Below are 16,320 nucleotides of genomic sequence, written 5' to 3'. Positions count from 1 at the left end.
TGCTGAATAATATGCTATCGAATGTATGTGTCTCACATCTTCTTTGTCCATTCATCCATTGACAGACATTTAGTTTGTTTCCATACCTTGGCTATTATGGATAATGCTGCAATGAACATGAGTCCAGACACAACTTCAAGATAATGATTTTGTTTCCTTTGGCTATATACCCTGAAGAGGGATTGATGAATCATATGACAGTTCTATTTGTAATTTTTTTTGAGGAATCTCCATACGGGTGTTTTATGTTTGTAATGGCTACACCAATTTACATTCCCATCAACAGTGCACAAATTTCTTTTCTCCGTACTCTTGACAACACTTGAAATCTCTTGTCTTTTTGATGATAGTCTTCCAACAGGTGTGAGGTATGGTTTTATTTGCATAAAATCTCATTTTAATAAGCTAATATTTATGACATTTTCTTTCTAGATATTTACATTTTCTTCTCTATTCATCTTTACTTGAATTAGAGATTGGGATTTGATTTTTGCTGATTGTGACATCTTGCTTTTCTCTTTTCTTTTTAGTTTTGCAAATTGTATTCCATTTGGAGAAAGTGGAATATCCACTGACAGATGAAAATTACATAAAGTGCATCAAGGGATTGCCATATTATCTAACAGTTCTTAAGCATCTTTATTATTCACTGCTTTCTTCAGATATATACTGTCTCCTCAGCAGACACTTTTATTTCTCAGGCATCTTTCCCCTATCCTTTATTTTAAATTCTCACCTTGTTTTTTTTGAATTTAGCTTTCTTTGCTGATTTTCTAAAGCTTTTAAGAAATGCTGGCAATATGGAAATGAGGTCTGGCACAGGGGTGTTGAGATCTCCTGCTACTCAGAGAGATACAAAATAGATAAGACCATGAAACAAAATGTCCTTCTGGGTATCGGCAGTTGTAGTGCAAATTTTATTGCAGTTAAAATAGTTTAGCCTCTAAGTACAAAGACGATTTTGTGGTTCATGCAGCTGTTCCAACAGATTGTCTTCTCCAGTGAAGTACAAGAAGAGATAAGAAGTAGATATTTGTGACATCTGAATTTAATTATTTCTTAATTAAGAAAATGTTGTTCCATGATACCAAAGCACAATGCAAGAAATAGAATCAAATGGCTAAAGAGATTTTTTTTTAAAAAAGCAATACAATATGAAGCAAAATGTAGAAAGTACATGTCAGTGAAGATAAAGAGCAATAAGAGATTTAAGGAGAGACCTGACAGAAGATAAGTTATATCAGGTGCAAAACTTGTCATTTTGTTTTATTGCTTTTCTGACATTAATTATAAATGACAGGTGACCTGTCAGCTAAATACAGTGTGTTCATAGAGACTGAGAAAGTTTTAGATCCTCTAGCAGCTCGGCTGGGAACAAAGCACAAAATTTCAAGTTAATTTTAGCAAGACTACATTATAAATAGTAGTGTTAGCACTAATCAGTTATTCAAAACATTTTTTAAACATTTGCTAATTAATCCTTGCACTGTTGATAAATAATGCTTTCATTTATCAAGGCACAGAAAGAAACAACTCTCATAATATGAAATCTCCAAAGTTTCTAAGTTTTAGGAAACTAAAAGCCTATCCTTTTCATTCTCACATCTTCATACGTGAGAAAAGCACATACACTTGGACTTCAAAAAATATACTTTCACATATATACAATGGAATATTACTCATCTGTAAAAAGAAACGAAATTGAGTTATTGGTAGTGAGGTGGATGGACCTAGAGTCTGTCATACAGAGTGAAGTAAGTCAGAAAGAGAAAAACAAATACCATAGCTAATACATATATATAGAATCTAAAAAAAAAAGAAAAAATGGTTCTGATGAACCTAGGGACAGGACAGGAATAAAGACGCAGACGTAGAGAATGGACTTGAGGACATGGGGAGGGGGAAGGGTAAGCTGGGACGAAGTGAGGGAGTAGCTTTGTCATATATACACTACCAAATGTAAAATAGATAGCTAGTGGGAAGGAGTTACATAGCACAGGGAGATCAGCTCAGTGCTTTGTGACCTCCTAGAGGGGTGGGATAGGAAGTGTGGGAGGGAGACGCAAGAGGGAGGGGATATGGGGATATATGTATACATATAGCTGATTCACTTTGTTATACAGCAGAAACTAACACACCATTGTAAAGCAATTATACTCCAATGAAGATGTTAAAAAACATATACTTTCACAATAAATAATTAGATAGTATTTTCATCACAAAATAATTATTCATAAGACCTAGTATTGGCATAGGGAGCAAAACCTGTAGCTCATAATCTTTCAGCTTCCACCTCTTCATCTCCTGGCCTTCCCAAGTCCAAATTAGATTGCTTCTTACTTCTGCAATTTATTAATACCCTGATCATTCCCTCCCTATAATTTATATAAATTTGTAATTTTGTTTCTATTTGAGATTATTTGATTATTTTATGTCTTCCCTATTAGAAAGCACAATCCATGAAAGTAAGGACCATGTTTATTTTGTTCAGCACATAGTAGGTACTCAATAAATATTTATTAAAGAAATGGCTTATCTAGAGACATATGAAGTTATTATACTTTATACAAAGTGAGATTCTTGTGTGTTCTAAAACAGAAAATGTACTTTTATGAATGTTCTTACACCTTTGAAATGTTTAAGTAAATATGCATATACATTTCAGAATCAATGTGAGTAGAAAAGTGCAGAATAATTTTAAAATATTTTTAAAGCCTTCCTCCAACCCTTGATTCTAAAACAGATCATTTCACCCAAACTAAATACATTATTTTGTTCCTTCTTGCTCAGCTGTGGAAGAAGATGTTGAATTTTGAAAAGAAACACAAGAGATCATAGGGGAGTAACAATAGCTACTATTTATTGCACCCTTATTAAATATCAGTACATTCTCATAATAGCAAACATATAAAGTAGATATTATTAGTATGCCTATTTTACATATTAAGAGAGTTAGGTAGCTAATCAGAGTTATAAAGATGAAGATGTCTGTTTTTGCTTGGGAATGTATCTTCTAGCAAAACATTGCTGAAGGTCCTTTTTTTTATTGTAACAAATCATCTTGGTAGGATGAAGAGTCCCATCTCTACTGACTGTAGGTGGCCAACAGATATAAGGAGAACTGGCAGCTCTATTTCAGACCAGTAGGAAGAGAAATGATGGTCAATAGTGTCCAGGAGTTCAAGCAGCCGATCATTCTAGCTCTTTTTCACAGTAGCCATGATAGTAAAATCTCAAATAAGATTTATGCAATAAGGTCAGTATTGCTATAGACATGTAATCAAGATCAAAGTTCATTCAATACCTATAGCAAATGGTTGAAGAAGAATAAAAAGCTATACAAGAATGGATCACAGGTATGCTCTTCTAGCACTTCAGCCTGATCTCCAAAATGCAGTACTATATAATTTTGTATATAACTAATGTCTCATGGGCTTCACCTGTCAGTGAGGATAAATATTCCATATTTGTAGGAATGTCTGCATCATAAGCAATACTCCCAACACCTATACAGGTACTAGCAGGAAATACCACACCTGCCCATCCCCAAAGATATCTTCAAGTATAACTTGAATATTCCCTAGACTCCATCACTAGTTGGGTCCTATTCAAGATCAGTTTCCCACTAAAATGTCAGATTTTATGTCCAGTTTTTATAAAGACCTTCTGATTAATCTCTTGACCATGTAACCTATGGGCTTCTGCAAGATTGCAGCCAAACTTCTCTGCTCTTAATCTCTGCCATCCCCAACCTCTGCAGTAGATATTTGAAAAGCCTAGTATCACAGTTCATTCATTTCTCTCAGAGATTTGCTTTCCCCACTCTTTGTTGGGGCAAGGGAGCTTCTAAACATAGTATGACGGTAAGCAGATTTTCCTTGAGAACAAAGCAGTGATGGCTAACATCAAATGCTTGCCTGTTAGACAGTGGTTCAGCATATACTGGCATAGTTAAAAAAATCACAAAACATTGAAATAATGCCAAATAAGACTGAAATACAAATGAAATATAAATGTGATTATGCTGTTCAACTACTGAGGAAGTTAATTGTGTTTGGAACATGAATAAGAACTACTCAGGGAAACATCTTTCTTTAGAAGCACATGAGATAAAATGCTGAGATGGCTGACAGAAACAGAACACCTATATGAGGTGTTTGGGGGGTTACTTTAAAAAATGATCCTTAGATTTAAATATTAGAGCAGATGGACACAGAAAGATGTTGAAACTTAGAGATTCCTTACAATATAAAGACCAAAATCCTTTCCTGATTTAAAAAAAAAAAAAGAAAACAGTCTAAATTATCTGGCTTCATTTTGTACTTTTATCCTATACGTGGAGGATAAAAGTACAAACTGCCAAACTATAGTGTTTTTTTAAGTAATAGTGAAGAACCCAGAAGAAGAATAAGGAAAGATGTTACAATTTTCATAGAGAAGGACAAGGTGAATTCAGTAAATTATCATTATTCTCTAGCAAAATTCTAGAATTGTTTATTACATAGAGGTTATGTGACAATTGAGAGACATGGAAAGAATGAGATATAGAAAAGAAATAGGAAAACTATAAGTGATCATATGCTTTCTCAAAAGAAGCCATGCAACTTTTTATCTCCTCTTTTTTTATTGTTCAGTACATTATCAGATTCTTAGTTCAAGAGAAAGTTTTAGATATAGGACAACTGTTTCAAAAATCTTCATGTTTTGGGGTATATTATGTACACTGTACATATTCATGAATAGTTAAGTATACTTGTAACTTGTTAAAAGGCTTTAAAAAAAGGAATGTTTTTGAGGATGAACATTAATCTGAAAGGAGATCTCTAGGTACATGTCCGTATGCTATCATGACGAATGTATTCAATGTCTTGAATTTTTAAAAAGTAGAAAGCATGCTTAGCAAATTTTTATATTTCTTTTTTTATTCAACAAACATTTTTTACTTTATTAAATTAGTAGGTCAAAGATGAATAAGACATAGTTCCTACCCTTGAGAAACTCACAGTCTAGTAGGGAAGACAGACATAAATAGCTACCATAAAATGTGAAAAGTGCTATAATGGATGCATATGTCAGTGATTCAAAGGGAAATCTAATGCATTGGATGACAGAGTGATGTACTGATTACAAGATCAATATGAGTCAACAGTGTGATGGCTGCCAAAAAATTAAACAAAAAACATAGCCTGGATTTGTATATGTTTAGGACTCAAAATGAAGAAGAAAATCATTTTACAATACAGTTTAAAAATTTGACCATATCTGGACCATTTCTCACTTTTGGCTATTACATTTTAAAAATAACTCTAGGACCATTCTAGAAATGGGATCCAGGATAAAGATTTATGACATCATGACACTGAAATATTTGGAAAATAATGGGACCGTTTAATGTGCAAAAATTAATGTGGTGAGTACATGGGTACATGAGTGCAATCTTCAAATATTTGAAGAGTTGCCACATTAAAAAAAATATCCAGATAGTTCGGAAGTGTAGAGGTAAGATACTTTGAAACATTGCAGGAAGGAAATTTCTGTTATAGCACAAAAAGCTGCTTTCTAATAGCTAGAACTATTCAGAAGTTGAAGGAACTTCTCTTAAACTTACTCTTTTTGACTGTCCTCATCTTAGAGGTGGCAAGTGAACTACCAGAATTGTTGCAGTGTAGATTGGTGCACTGGGTGTGTGAGTGAACTGGGTGACTTCATGTTATTTCTAAAGCTCATCTTTCTCAGTTTCTCTTTCACACACACACACACACACACACACACACACACACACACACACACATATCAAATATGCATTCTTTCAGTCTCTCTCATAGATCTTCCCACCATTCAAATACACACTTAAACATGCACACACACACATTATATGTGCCTATGTAAATAGAAAAGACAAATATCTGAATTCTTTGGAGCAATCTTTATTTGAAATGGGGTGAGGGAAAAACTCATTACTGATAGAGCATGTCAACAAAGACACATTATCCAGTGATTATACATGACAGTAAGTATATGCAGAAAAGATTATTTTAATGAACTGCTTAATCCTTGAAACTGAAACTCTTTTTAAGCAGAGAAATATATAAGGACCTTTAGATCAGTAGCTTATAATGTTAGCATCTAGTTGTCTTACTACAAGCTTGACCTTCATTTTTTACCTGGTTCTTACACATAGACTTTTGCAAAGATCCCCAATGCCAGACCCATTCCTTGCACTCTGATTTCTATGTGCAAACCTATTTTTCATTTGTTGTTTATTTGTTTTCAAACTTTTGCCGGCATCCTTACCTTTGAGTTCTGCTTAGTTCCCCACTATTTCTATAAACCAATCATGACTGCCTTCCAATCTGTATCTCCCAAGTACTTAGTTCCTGCATTGTTAGTCTGTTGATGATGGTTGCATCCCACTTGCTTTGTTGCTGGGCTTCCCTGGAATCAATTCCCTGGTTTTATATCTTTGTGTTGACTTCTGAACAGGTCTCCCTGAGACTCTTGAACCATTTTTGAAAGTTAGACTTCCCTTTCAAGTCTCTATTGTTGGCCTCCTATTACAAACTGAGCTACAACTACAATATTATTGTTTTTAATGGAAACAGTCTTGTCCTTACAAAAGGTGAAGACTCATCATGTATCAGACATCAAGCTAATTCTTTGAGAAATATTTTATCATTTGCTTCTCATAGTACTACCATATGAACTGGATTTTAATACCTCCATTTTAAAGAAATAACGACTCCAAATAAAATTTCTGTCAATGTCTCACTCTTTTTTTCAGTATTCAAGGTAGAAATTGAACCCAAGCTATATATTTTAAAGTGAAGTAATTTGTAAGCAAGTTAAAATAGAAACATTCCTTCTAAATTTCAGAGCTTAGATTTCCATCATAGGCCGAAAAAAATAATTTCAGATAAGCACAATAATAAAAATTAATATAGTAGTACAAACATAAAAATGGAATGGACAATGTAATATAAGATCTAATATAACAGAAAGAATCTATAAGGGCAAAAAATAGACTGGGGTTTAGATAATAAAATATGTATAATTACAAAAGATGAGAAAATGAAAGAACTTTAGCAGATAGGAAGGAATATTACATCTAAATCAAAATTATTTTAAGATAACTTTTAATCTGGCTTTTTCAGTTATCACTAAGTTCTCCATATTGCTTATTATGTGTTTTTACATCAATTTTCCAAGTAAATATGTTAACATTATTTTAATTGTAAATAACATGTGCCAAAATGTGAAACTAGCTGAGATTAAGTAGGGCTAAAGAAGCAAAATTCTTTCTAGGACAGAAAATGATTTTCATCCACTAACAAAATAATTGTTTTGCTATTTTCTATAGTACCTGGGGCTCAGACTCCTGTGCCTACTGAATCTATAGCATTAGAATACTCAGTCAAAAACAGTCAGGATATTAGTTTGTTCTAGCCTAATTTAGTTTCTTTCTTTGTTTTTTTGGCAGTGGGGGCTGCATGTCCCTGGCCTTCATTTCTTTTATTTATGTATTTATGTATATATGTATTTATTTATTTATTTGGTTACCCTGGGTCTTAGTCGTGGCTCCAGGGCTCCTTAGTTCTGGCTTGCCACCTCCTTAGTTGTGGCACATGGCCTCCTTATTTGTGGTATGTGAACTCTTAATTGCGGATGGATGTGGGATCTAGTTACCTGACCAGCGATCAAACCCGGGCCCCCTGTGTTGGGAGCGTGGAGTCTTATCCACTAATTTAGTTTCAATTTTTGAATTTTTTAAAGTTTTAATAAAAAGAGACAATTCTCTTTAAAGTAGTACTTATTACAGAGATGATTTTATTTTTTAAAGAGGCAAGGGATATTAGTCAGTTTTTATTAAGTAAGCCTATGGTAGCAATCCCTAAATTTCAGTGTCATACACTTAACAAATATTTGTAGCTCACTCATGTGACATGTTGGCTGTATGTTGGCTGCAGCTTTGTAGCTTTGATTCACTTATCCTTTAACTTGGGATTCAAGCTAAGGGTATAGCTTTTACCTTGTTTTTGTGGCAGAAGGAAAAGAGAAATGAATAAGCCATATAATGGCTCTTAAATCTACTGATTGGATATGGCATACTTTACTTATACTTTCTCTTTTCCATTGGACAGAAAATCAAATTACATGACCACGATGCAGGGAAGTACATTAGTTACATGGAGGTAGGAATGGCTAGGAATATATAGTCTCTTTTGTGGTAAGGAAGTATATAACTGTAAACAATAATACAACCTACTGTCTATTGCTTTCATACATTCACTTCTTCTGCATACAAAACACATTTACACATATTCAGGGGAGACACTAAAATTTTCACCCCATCAAGACTCAGATTAAAAGTCTAGGATTTCATGATAATCTATACATCAGGACTGGATGTGGCTCCTCTCAATCCACATACCTAAGAACTAAAATATGAGAATATAGAATGGCCCAAGAGGCTCAACTAGCTGCCATAAATACTATGATTTATTTCATAAAAGGGTAGACAATAGTCAAAGATCCATAGCAAATCTAAAATACTGCTGGGCAGGTGTTTTGAGGACCCTCTCTCTTAGTGGTATAAAATATTGTTTTATAATGCCCATATTTTACTCCCTGTGATTCGTTCTTGGCTTTGCCCTCTGGAAGGTTCTTTTTTTATTCCATTACCTTCTTTGGCCAGATCTGAAGAAGACATTGAAGATTATGCCATCCTAAGGTCTGAGTATCTTTCACAGCTAGCTGTCTGCCCATAAAGGTTGATGTATCACACAAAGTTTGCCTTCATCACCAAAAAGAATGCTAATGAAATACAGCATATAGGCAAGGGGATAGTAATGGTGCCTACCACCCACTGGCCATGATTTCAAATTACCCCTGGGCAGAAGTCACAAAGCTGAGATCAAGACGTAGGCAGAGCAGTCATTATTAGACAGATTTAAATTACCAGGCCACAATCAATGACCTATGAAAGAAGAGCAGACCCTGAAAGAAAAGTCCTACAAGAGACATTCTTTATAATATCCATTTTAGAAGATGTCATGGATTACAAAAGAAACAATGATTTATTACAGATCAGAAGCCTGTGAGAGTCAGGTTTTCTGCCATTTTCAATCAAAGGAGTACTAAATGAGGTAAAATTTCCCCCATTCTATGTACTTATATTAGTTATGTGAAAATTACATTATTTATCAATATATAAAGAGTCATTCTTTAAATTAAGGATACATTTCTTATTTTATTGGAAATATTTTTTACTTGAAACTTGGTGAATCAATTTTAATATTTATGATTAATGTGTAAAAAGTACTCTGTGGTAGGTAAAGGGATATTGACAAATATTTCTACTTCCCTCCATTGGTCACATGGTAATGTGGTAGATTGCAATAATGGCTGACATTTTTCATCCCTCCATGTATCTGCAACCTTTGCCATGTGATATCACAGTTTCTCCTACTAAAGGGGCAGAACATATTTTCCTGTCCCTGGATTTGTGTTTAGCCTTGTGAATTGCTTTGGACATTTGAATTAAATGGAAATGCCATTGTGCCAGTTCCAAGTTTAGGTGTTACAAGGACTTTCATATATCTGCTTGCCTTCTTGCACTTCTACCGTTATTATGAGCAGAACATGCCTGAACAGGCCTGTGCCTCAGGAAAAAGGAGACAGATATCTGAGTTAGAGCTGACGCCTGAGGTATAAGAGCCCAATATAAACAGCAGAGACATCCAGCCAAGCCCAGTCTAAATCAGCCATTACCCAGTAAATACACAGAAACATAAGCTTATTGTTTGCTGTAGTTAAGTGATACAGTAGAATGACATGTCTCTGTCCTCTTAAATCTAGCTGTGGCCATGTGTCTTGCTTTGCCATTGAAGTTTTAGGAACTGATATGCAATTTGCAAATCTCTCTGCGTCATAACAACAGAAGTGTTCTGGAGAAAGGAGGCTCCATCAGTTTGGGTCTGTGAGTGCAGACAAGTTGTAGCAAAACCACCAGAGATTCAAGATAAGCATCAGGCATAAATGAGAAATAAACCATCGTTGTTCTTAGCCCATCATGACTGGTAAGATAAGTGTTTTATTTTTCTTTCCAAAATATTTAAAAAGCAGAATTGACAATAATAAAACAATTTGTTATAAAAATACTTGGTCTAACACAGCATTGTAAATCAACTATACTCCAATAAAATTTTTAAAAAAATAAAATATTAAAAAATAAAACTATTTGGTCAATTGAAAATGGTATAAAATAAAAATGAGTATGCAGTTTTCTCATGCTCTGATAAAGTATTTCAAATATGATCTCTTAGTTGTATAGTTTGAAGGAACAATAACAGTTTATTTTCTCTAAACAGGCAATTAGAACATTTTAATGACATGTAAAGAGCTATATTTTGCTCACAAAATTCTCTCAAATATTGAATTTTTATGCCTTCTTTCTTATAAAATCCGAATCCAGACATTTTCTTATAAGTTTTATGCTATTATGTCCTAAGTCTTATAACTGGAGGATAAAAATAAACCATATTATGATAAACATATGGATGTTTAAAGACGGTTATCCAGAAATAAGAAAAGAACACACACCTACATAAATCAGGTGCTAAAATATGCTGCTATCTGATAAGTATTTAAAATGTGTCATTCTGTTACAGCAAGCATTTTACATCCATTATCTCATTTATTGTTTCAAAACTTCCTTGAGTTAAGTACAGTCATCACCAGCTTTGTCAGGGGACCTATACCCTGGGACCTGTGCTTTTCCAGGCTCCACTCTGTCCCTCTTCTGGACACACCCCTCTCCAAGGGGTAAGGTGTCTGAGGGCTCAGTGATATGTGGCTACCCGTAGCTCATGTTTCCCATCCTAGACTATGTTCTGAGTAAACCTCGACTCTGAAATTGTCTCTCAAAAATGCCCCATGTTCACTTCTAAGGCTTGTGTGAGCCTCTTACTGGCATCCATTCTCCCAAGTGCTTACTATGGTGACAGATTTGGGGTGCACATAATGGTTAAGGGACAGCTGCTTGAAGCAACTTTGAATGGAGGTTGGAGCTTCTGGCTGAGGTATCCTCACATGTTTTGAAAGAAGCTACATGGTCTGAGACAGAACTAGGTGTCCAAAGGGAAGTGAGATGGGCTGACGACCAGCTTCCCTGACCTACTACAAATGGCATAGAACACTTGAGAGTCCTCAGAATTTTAAACTGAAAGCTGACCTTGCAAACTGTGATGAAGATGTACTGTATTTATGATGGTAGAAGGATAAAACATGTTATTTAACAGTTTTTAAATTTGACTTATTACTTTTAAATCAGACATATGGCAATTAGATCCCCATTAGTACTCTTACCCCATTGTACAAATGAATTGACTGGGGCTTAGGTTAAGCCATTTCTTCAATTTCACGTAACTAGTAAAGGACAGAATAGAAACTGTAATGAAAACTCATAGTATTTTAAAGCTCTATGTGTTGCTCATTTTAATTTCACACTTCCTGGAAATGAAATGATGAAGCAAAGCAGCTATAAATTTTCAGAGTATGAGAAGAGTAAAAAGTTATGTAGTTTTGTCATTAAAAGTGCGTATTATATATGTGTACTTGGGACCACAAATATCTTAGCCCAAACATTTTGGTCATTTATCATTTTTATTGCAACTAATCTGATTTCTCTCAAATTTTTAGTAAAACTGTGTAAATGCTTTAACATTAGTACCTTTAACTTAAAAAAGCAACATTGTATCTCCAACACCTTATACAGTGTCAGACACAGAGTAATTATTCAAAAAATAATATCTCATCTTTCTTAAAAAGATATAAACTCCTTGAAGATATTTGTGTCTGACATAATACTTCTTTATGTGAATGAATGAAAGATTAAATGTTCTTAGTACTTACTTTTATAATCTGCTCTGAAATTATTAAAATTCTGTTAAGTAAAACAATAAGCCTGAACAAAGATTTTAATGATTTCATTATTTTTTCAAGAATTGATCATAAATTCATAAGTTTGGAGTAATTGTATCACCACCTGTATAATGTGAGAAAAAGAAAACAAAAATCCAAAACAGAAAAACTGTTTTCAATAAGATAAATATTTTATTTTGTTCATCTATTAAAATGAAATCCTCATCATTCCTTCATTCTGCCTTTTAATATTTTTCAATTTCAAACATATATTAACTTATGATAGTCATGATATAGTTCTCATCAAATGTGACATTTTCTTCAAATATTCCTAGTGTATTTATGAGGCTATCAAATTGTTTTCCTAAAGTTCCACAGATCAAATTCTGACTTCTGATTTAAATACATTTTACTTAGGCTTTGTGAAATATTTAACCTGCACAAGATAGGAGTTTTGCATCTATTTTCATACCTTGAAGTGTATGTATTCTTAAATGTGAAGCTAAATATAATTTTATTATTGAGCATTATCATCTGATGCTTCACAATCAATTATATATACAAATGCTATTAAGCATTTTAGAGGTCATTTTATTATAATTAAGATGTAAAGAAATACCAAATTGTTATAAAATAGATGGCAGAACAGTTTTGATTTTATACAAAAGAGCTGCCCCATATTGTTTGTCAGTCAGTTTTGATCATTGTCAAAATGGTAAAACAGGTTTCCATTCCACTCAGTCTCAAAGTCTACAGTTTCAATTATGGTAAATGAAATTTATTTTTTTCTTGTTTTTTGTATATGGATCTCCTAGGTTATTTTGTGTCATCTTTCTATATACATCTAACTGTACTAAAGTTTCATTCCTTGGGATAGTATTATCACAAAAATCCTTAAAAACAGAATGGGTTTTATCAAATAATGGAAATGTAGGAAATATTCCTTCAGTTAATATTCTTTTAAGAGACTGATTTGTGGATAAAGCATATACAATCTCAGAAAAGTTCTACACTATAAATTATATGTAGTGATTTCCTAATTTCTTTTTTATGAAACATTTTTGGAATATTATTTACATATATTATTTGAAAATTTATTAACTAAATAAGTTATGTTTACAAAGTGTTAATCTAAAAGGATTTCAAAGCTAATTCTAATATCACAGAACCATTTCAGGATGCTCTCTTAATAGTTTTCCATCAAGTCAAGTTAGTTGTTTTCATCTAACATGTGTAATATGTATTTTGCTATTTCTGGCTCTAGGAACATTTTAACAGTTTTCAAAGTACATTTACATCAATACAGTGTCAAATTTAAGAGATTATTATTATTGCATCTCCGTGTTGGCTAACTGGTTTAGCCAACTCTATTGGAAATTAATCTCAAATTGATGCTGCCTCTGAAGCTATATACACTCCCATAGTGTCTTTGAAGTGTATTTCTGACATAGTCAACTTATAGAGGATAAGTCTCTATCATGAAGAGAGCTTGATGATATATTTTAAATATGAAATGTTTTTTTTCTCTAAATAGAGCTTTTCTTGTAAACAAAAAGCAAACAATGGTTACTTGTAGCTTTTCTGCCCACTGACATACAATTATATCTTTCAACTGTAGCTGCAGAATATCAAAACAACAGCATGCAGAGTGAAAAAGGGAAAAAAGGGTTTCTCACTGTTTCCTTTGAAAATAGAGAGGAGTCATGGGAAGAAAAGTGATAGGGATTGCCCACGAAGTGGTTGTGTGTATAATAAAACTAAGAATAGTTAAGATATTTCTAATGGAGATATGGGTCAGTTAATTATAATAAGGTCTCAGTGGGTTTGAAGCAAATCAAATAGGTCAGTGTTTCCAACCGGGAGTACAGATGGGAAATTTCTGAGGAACTGCTAAAAAAATGTATGTACATAGATCCCACCACAAACCTACTGAATAAACATCTTCTAGAATCCGTGAGGAAAAGATACATGTATTATCATTAAAGAATTATATCTTGAGGATTGTTACATTTTATGTAGTCACTGACTGTGTCTATTGACTGGGAAATAAAACACCCTATGCACATTATGAACTTGTGTTATCTAAATAACAATGTCTTAAAAATCTCACTATGATATTATAGTTGAAGCTGAGAAACCAATTCAATGTTGATATCCTATGTTGTTTTATTTTTTCAGGGAATAAAATAACATTTCTGTACCTCATCTTTCATATGTATTTGACCTTGAGACTTTGGACAGAATAGTATTGTGATTTCTGAAGCCACCCAAGAAACTGCACTGCATTGACATAGTAGCTTAACAAAGCTCAGCTGCAGTATTTCTCATCTCCAGAGCGTAAAAGTCAGTTTGTGTAAAGCAATATTATAGCATTTAAGTCAGTGCACTGTCCCATCATTTTCAAAACTATGCCTAGACAAAAAACTAAGACAAACTTCATTGATAATTCCTTGCTTGATGATCTCTCCCTTTGACTGTCCCAGAAGTGCATCCTGATATTTTATTAATTTCTCAGACTCATAGACACATTGATTATGAATTGAAGGCAATCTCAAGAAATTTTCTGACCAAGACCACTGATAAAATAGCTAATATTTATTGAGTGCTTAATGGGTGCCAGGTACTCCTCCCAGCATTTTAAACGGATAAACTTGTTTAATCCTCCTAACTACCCTGTGAAATACCTTTATTATTATATCATATTGTGGAGAAGGAAACTTATGTACAAAGAGTTTAAGTAAGGTGCCCACAGTCTTCTAGTAGTAAGAGGTAGAGCTGGCATTTGAACTCAGGCAGTCTGGCTTGAGAGCTTGTGCTCATAATCACTATGTAATGCTGAATGTTACTATACATATTTTCCACATGACTAGAAAAACCCAGGAAAATTAATCACTATACCTAAGGTCGTGTGATGTGAAACTGGTGTTTCCTTTCACTACACGCTTGAAGCTGTAACACACTACCTCTCTCATTAATCCTTTATCTCAGGCACTATATCATCCAGGATCTAGACATCCTCACTGCCACCTTGGCTGTGCTGCAACACTAAAGATTTGTCATTTTCATTCTTGTATGCCTGACATTGAAACATACCTGTCCTGAGTTTCTAGTCCTCAGAGGCACAGCTTCTTTGCCTTCCAAAAAAATATGACTTTGTATATACCACTATTATTAAGAAGAGGCAGAAGAACTATTTCTTCATAAAGAAGCAAATACTCTAAACACAGACTGCTGGATTTTGTTAGGCTGGTTAGTAAAACACGTTTAGCAAGAAGATAACTCCTTCAGAGGGTCATCTCTTTATTGTTATTGTTATTCATCTCTTCAGCTCGTGGTGGAGAGAACAGAGTATTTCCTAGTTCTAAGCAACTGGTAATATCTCTTGAGGCCTGGAATAGCAATGTTGTTTACAGATGAATGGTTAAGAAACCAAAGGGAAAGTGTGGAGGTATCTCATAACTGTAGAAGAACGGGTTGAATGATGATCTCATTTCAAGGTACTTTTCAGCTGGCCTTTTTTGTTTTATGAAAAACTCATGCTATTTAGTTGCTTATTTATTTTATTTTACCATTGCTCCCAACATGAATATTATATTTTAAAACATTCTTCTTGGTTTTAAATATGTCGATTTAATATGAGGTATCTAGAAAATACATTTTTTTTCATTGCTGGTAATGTGGACATTTTTTCTTTTCAGCCTTTGCTTTGTTTCAATTGAGGTTTACAACTTATTATTTATTAATAACTATTTATTATATATATTTAATTAGCAAATTTTTTTGTGTACGTAGAGTTTAATATTTTTGTAGCCCCAAACAGAATTGTATTTTTCTTGATTCCACATGTAGAAGCTCCCTTCCTCTTCTGAGACTGGATGAATATTTACCTACATCATGTTTTAGTAATTTTTATTTAATTTCTTAACATTTATCTCATAAATCCGTCTAGGATTTGTCCTGTTGTATTGTGGCCAATTGCTTTACCTGAGGTTTTTCTCCTCCATTGCACTTCATAGAGAGAAAGAAAACAACTCACAGCTTTTATCTGGTTGCTTTTTTATCCACAGATGGCTTTATTTACAGGAGAACAGTAACTGATTCTGAAGTTTAGATGCAGAAGTATTTCTCATGTATTTATTTGAGACAAAAAAACAAAGACAAATACTTTTATAGTTGAAGAGCTACCTAAATTCTTTATGTTTTGAAGTAAGTGGAGGAGAGAGGAAAGTATGAAAAATTTCTACTTTAATTAAATTCATTGACATACATGTGATTATTTAATATAATTCAACAATATATAAAGGGAATATTCATTTGGAAGCATGAAGTTTCATACTACTTCCGTAAAGTCTTTCTGGCAGAAGACAGGGAATTATTCCATTACAGCATATTTAATTTGGT

This window comes from Balaenoptera physalus (assembly GCF_965194825.1).
Source record: "Balaenoptera physalus genome assembly, chromosome: 4".
Taxonomy (NCBI): domain Eukaryota; kingdom Metazoa; phylum Chordata; class Mammalia; order Artiodactyla; family Balaenopteridae; genus Balaenoptera; species Balaenoptera physalus.
The sequence above is the reverse complement of the archived record's forward strand: the minus strand, read 5'-3'. Positions refer to the sequence as shown.